The 5,877-nt window shown below is 44.0% G+C and overlaps 1 long non-coding RNA gene across 2 annotated transcripts; it reads left to right on the forward strand.

Annotated features, from left to right (window-relative positions):
• The first annotated feature begins 4,163 nt into the window (after nt 1-4,163).
• On the forward strand, nt 4,164-5,260 carry LOC120660636. Of its 2 annotated transcripts, none has more exons than XR_005669683.1 (3): nt 4,164-4,294; nt 4,393-4,708; nt 4,925-5,260. It is a non-coding gene; the product is annotated as an uncharacterized LOC120660636 (long non-coding RNA). The 2 variants fall into 2 exon arrangements; XR_005669682.1 differs by having other exon boundaries at nt 4,165-4,294; nt 4,397-4,708.
• The last annotated feature ends 617 nt before the right edge of the window (nt 5,261-5,877 follow it).

A 5,877-nucleotide genomic window follows, 5' to 3' on the forward strand; every position in this document is an offset into this window, starting at 1 on the left:
TAAGCAAGTTAGATGTCATCAAATGGAGATATCTGTAGGTCTCACCAAGAAAAAGTTTGTCTAGGCCGATGTGATTGCCATGGGCCAGGTGGTAGGCCAAGGGAAGATAGTTCTTAGTTGGAGCTAAGAAAGGGCCACAGAAGATGAAGTGCTCTAGCCAAAGATTTAAGAAGGCTGTGTGTTCCTTCTCAGTCACTGGACCTTTTGTTTTCATGTGCTGATTCATGTAAGTACCCCAGTTTGTGCAGTTAGCCTTGGAAGAAAGTTTAAAGGGGACTTCTACCATTTTGTGGGCAGCTGGATTAGGAGATCCAATGTCTAGGCTAGTGATCATGGTGACATCTAGCAGAGTGGGAGTCATGGGTCCATGACCAAAGAGGAAACAGTTCAGGGCATCGGACCAGAAATAGCCGATAGTTTTCAGTAGATTTTCATCTTTGTCAAGTGGAGACAATGATAAACTAAGTGCATCGGCTATGTTTAAATCCTGCCACAAGGGCATATGAGCTGTTGCTACTCTGCTATACCATGTAATCCAGCTCTCAGGAGGATTAGGCCAGGCTCTTAAGCAGTCGGCCCAAAGGTTCAAATCGATGTTTTGACTCACGAAAGGTATCCTATTTGCTTCACAATAGATCAAATCTATGGGGTTTTCATGATTTCGTGGGCCGAGAAAGAAAGATTTTGGGTTGGAAGGATGCGGTAAAAGGATGTCTGACACCTGAAGTTCAGAAATTCAGAAATATGCATACGGTGTCAGGTTTTAGGATTTAAAGTTTCAGAAGCTTGCTAAGCTGAAGAAAACTAAAAGGATTAGGCTGAATATTACCTTCAGGCCGCATATTGCCGCATCATCAACGGAAGGATTTGTTGTCTGAGCTGTAGAGTCTGCCATGAGTCAGATCCGTTGACTTGGGGTTTGGTTGCTGTGGGTTCTGATTCGAATTCTGGATGCTTGAGGAGTCCTTGCTTGAATTTGTAGAGCTGGGTTTTCGAATTGTGCTCGGATTCAAGAGTTTGGTTCAAGGTGGAAGTGTTACTCTACTCTCGTGCGGGTTGCTTTTGGTTTGAATTTCGTCGGCCCTTGGATATTTATAGAAGCTTGATGCGTTGCCATCAGCTTTTTGGAAAGTAAACAGATGCACGGAATTGAAGGAAATTCGATTTCATTAAAGGAAAGTTCATTACAAGGAAAGCCGATTGTTACAAAGGAATTAATCCTTCAGCTTTGTGATCCTACCCCTACGATGCTACTACTACTGTTCGTAGGTACCTAGTACCTACGGCGCTTGGGGCTTCGGGCTGGCGCATCCTCACTGCCGTCGTCGTCGCTGTCGTCGTCGTCGTCATCATCGCTGCTGAAGGCGCTGCTGCCGCCTTCAGACCCGAAGTCACTCCAGCCGTCGCCGCCGCCGCTCTTCTCTTCCTCACTGTCCTCCTCGGAGGACCCGAGGAACCGAAAGGGCTTTCCGCCCATCGGCTCGTCGTCGTCGGAGGGGGAGTCGATCTCCTCTTCTGAGGAGGAATCGACTCCGTCCGAAGAAGGGTCTTCCTCTTCGCTGTTTTCCTACTCCTCCTAGAACAGGAGCCGGAGGTCTTCTCCTTCAGTCATGGGCTCATCCTCCTCGGAGACGACCCCGAAGTCGAACTCCTCTGCATCCCAGTGCAGAGGAGCTAGCGCTTCATACGCCGCAGTTGGGTCCCACTCCGGCGTCGGCTCCCGACTCTCCGGAATGGAGTCGATGGAAGAAGCAGGAAGGGGGGAAGAAGAAGGAGAAGAGGTGGAAGAAGAGGAATCTCCAAAAGAGTTGGAGCCAGAGGAAGAAGAGATGGCCATGGCTGGTGAAGGATTGGGGTTTTCTGTGCTACTGGCTTTGGGAGGAAGAAGGAGTTCGCTGTGAAGAAGAGCCAATTCGGGGTGAGATTAAATAGCGAAAAGATGGAAGACGGATCGGCAGTTTCACGTTCTACGAGGAGCCAGTTGCAGAGACGTTGCGTCTTCCTTGGTGGTTGCAGTGTGTTTAATGAGCATTAACGGGAAGATGAAGCGACGGATTGGTTTTGGAACTATCATTGCCAAAACCAGGGGGGCATGTGTTATCGCCGTAAATTAACAGGATTAATTTATGGGCCGAAAGCAAGATGGGTTTAAAGCAGAAGATTGAAGAAGGCTTGTAAATCGGCTCCTGCGTGAGCGTTTGGGCCACATGGGCCACGTATCTTAGATTTAGTTCAAGATTAAAGATAGAGTCCAATCGGGACAAGATTAGTTTAGATTGTTTCCCAAGTCTCCGGACTATAAATATGTACCCTATGTTATTCATGAAAAGGAGGGAACGTCATCACGTCTCACAAACAACAAACTCGGCGCATCGCCACCCCTAATCCTAGGGTTTCATCCAAGTAAGTGCCATGCTGCCCTGATCGTTCCATGCGATCAGGGCAGCATTGTTCTTGCTTTTACCTTGGCATTACTCGTACTGAAGCGTTTTTGATGGCGAGTAATGCTAGTTATCCTGATGTTCGTAGCATGACTTTTAGTAGATCTGTTATGCTTTGTTGCTTATCATCTACGAATATCATGTTGTCTTTACACGATCATGTTATCATCTTATACTAGCTCTTGTTGCATAGAGTTAGTTGCGTAAAGGCAACACCCTGCTTCTTTTATGTTTAGTAGATCTGATCTCTTATGGTTTGCTCTTATTCTTAAGAGTTGGCGTAATATCTGTTAGATTAGGCCTTGCAAACGGGTTGGATGATCCGGTGGTGTATTAGATGCTTTATCTTAGCCTTAATAGGGATTGTTCCGGGAATTGACTCTTGCTAGTTCTTAGGCCTCTGTTTTGGGTTTTGGTTTAGTTATCTGTTACGTTCATTAGGCCCAGTCACGTGTAGGATGTTCCGATCTAGCAGTGAGGCTTTTACCATCGTGGATGAGATTGATTAGATTTAACTGAAGCAGCTTTATAGTTATTTACTTTATTCATCAATATCTGGATAGATGCAGATCCGATCTGACACCGGGACTCGATCGGCTCTTTAAAGCCGATGCAAGAGTCGTCCCGGGGAACTGACCACGGCTCGGACTTATGTTTCCACGTGTTTGTGTATGCAGGCTAACCGTCGCAAGCACGTTCGCACCTTCCTGATCGGGTATAGGTCAGGTGGCACGCCCCGCGACTTCACAAGCCGCGGCGCGCACCGGAATTGCGGGCCGTCGACGAGGGAGCAGTGCCTGCCAGCGCCCCGGCAACCTCCCGGCTCTTCGTGTTGCCTGTCGCTGCTCGCCGGTGGGTTTCGACCGACAAGAGGCAAATATTCAGAGTTACATCACATCTGAATAATCTATATCTGATGAGAAGCTTTTATATTTCTTCACATCTGAATTCAGTTATTACTGAAGTACTCCCTCCGTGGTAGGTCGTTTGACTTTTTTGACCCAAGTTTGACCACTTATTTTATTCAAAAATTTATGCAAAATATCACTTCTTTCGTTGTCGTTTGCTTTATCAATACAAGATCTTCAAGAATGATTTAAAATTGGCAATGTTTGCATATATTTTTTGAATAAGACGAGTGGTCAAACTTAGGGTTAAAAGTCAAATGAACTACAATTTGGAATAGAAGTAGTACGTACTATAATGTTCTCCATTAGAAAAACATAGCACATCAGTTGTTCTCTGATTCCATTTTGTGCGTTTTCTATGTTTGGTGCCCGTTGAACCAAATTACACGACATGGAAAAATCTAGTGAGTCAATTTGACATCAGTCATACTAATAAATTGACCATGACTTGTATATTGGCTTCATTCTATTAGAAATTGCCAGTGATAAGCATCCAAGACTAATCCAAGTTCCTTGTCCACTATTGTGTGGATGAAATATTTTCAAACTTTTCTTCAAAAAAAATATTTTCAAACTGTGTATTTCATATCTCCACTTTCCTTTTTTCCCTTTCATTGATAGTTAATTACCACACTAACACCTCCATTTTCACATGACTTAACTCACCTCTTCGTCTTTTTTTCCACATAATGCATGTTGGCGTTGTTGGACTAATGTATTCAAATCGGTAATGAAGTGGAAACTCTCATCATTGACTTAAGGCGGACTTAATGACTATAAAGGATACCCCTTGGAGAGACCAAAGCCAAACCCCTCACTATTGAAGTCGTCTAACGTGGCCATCACTTTAATTTTTTCTCTTGAAGTTCTCATCTTCCCTTCTTGCAGTAAGCAAGTTTACTCTCTAGAATAGCTGTCTACCTCCTCCATGTCATTCAAGTAAAGGTAGGCTCTTGCAGCTGCTAAGCTAAAACTTGCTTGTTATCTTAAGTTCATACATCTCATCTCTCATATATTTTTATATGTTATATTTTCTGAACAAGGAAGGAACACTGCTTGAACTCTAATGGCAGAGATATCGGTTCTGCAGTTGTCCAAGAGACAGTTAGCCAAATCCTATCTGGTCTTGTTCAAAAATATGAGATGAAAGAGGAATTAATTTTCAGCAGAAACTTGGAGAGGCTAGAGATGGCACACATCAAGATGGAGGCTGCTCTTGAAACATCAGAAAAGTGGCAGGTTACTGATGGATCCTTGTTGCGTTGGCGTAGGAAGCTCAAGCGTGCTGCTCAAGAGTGTGATGACATGCTGCACAAATGCAAGCTGAGAATCCTAGAAAAGGAACAGATGGAACAGGAGGTGAGAAATTCCCCCTTCCTGACCGGATTGTGCATGCTGCCAAGTCATTTGCTCTCTCTATATTTAACCGCGACAACGGAATGTTGAGCAGATCTAATGTTCAAAGATTTGAGTGGTTTGCAGATGGTGCTACTGAGCTTCTAAGATTCATACAGTTTGGTGGCACACCATGCTGTCACATGCCCTTTGACTCCCTTGTTTAAAACCTTTTTGCAGGAAAGAAACTACATCATAAAATCATTCGGGGAAACAAATATCCTTCCTGTCAACTATTGTTGGAGCCCATCCGTACTTCAATGGATGGAACAAATGTTGTCTTGACATTTGTTCAGTACGATGGTACACCAGAGGGCCATATAGTATTTTGTTTGGTCATACAACTCTCAGAGAGTACAGATATATTTGGTATCGCACTTAGATGCTTGCAGTTTTTTGCCCCTCATTTTAAATGTAATTTTGAAAATGTAAGGAATGAACTTACTCAACTGCCCGCTCAAGAATTCTCATGGGGGCCATCTATTTACTCATCATACCATAAGAAACACTGGGACAAATTCATTAGCTTCGTGTTGCAGTGGGCTCGGCCAAACCCATTTTGTTGCAAGCAGCATGGTCAGCATGAGGTTCAACGCTTTAGCAACCTAGACATGGCAGGAATATCAGAAGCTTTGCTAGAATCGGTAATTGTTTTTAATTTGTATTGTCAAGCCTCAATGTCCATTTATTTACAGCAAGCAGAAGACCTCATTGTCTGAAGAGGATATGCTGTCAGCGAATAGGAGTTCTGAAATAGCAGCGATAGTCCACAAGGAGCAACACTGCTTACATACAGACATTACCCTGGAACGGCTGGAAGACATTATGCTGCCAAAGGCAATAGATTACTTCCACCAGAATGCAGAAGCAATGGTTTACCAAATGCTTTGGAAGTCTAAACATGGCTTTGCACTCATTCAGGTTGAGAAGCCATTCATGAGCACACGGAGATCAAGCATGAGAACAAAGAGAACTTTTGGGGCATGACGAGGAGCTTATCAGGAATCAGATACGTGCCTGTCACATACTTGACTTATGGGTTACACATGCTCCTGTCCAGTTGCAAAGGTCCATTATGAACTGGAAGAAGAAAGAAAAGGAAATTCTGTTAGCAGCACCACAGCTACACTTGA

The sequence above is a fragment of the Panicum virgatum genome, chromosome 2K, assembly GCF_016808335.1.
Source record: "Panicum virgatum strain AP13 chromosome 2K, P.virgatum_v5, whole genome shotgun sequence".
In the NCBI taxonomy this organism is placed as follows: domain Eukaryota; kingdom Viridiplantae; phylum Streptophyta; class Magnoliopsida; order Poales; family Poaceae; genus Panicum; species Panicum virgatum.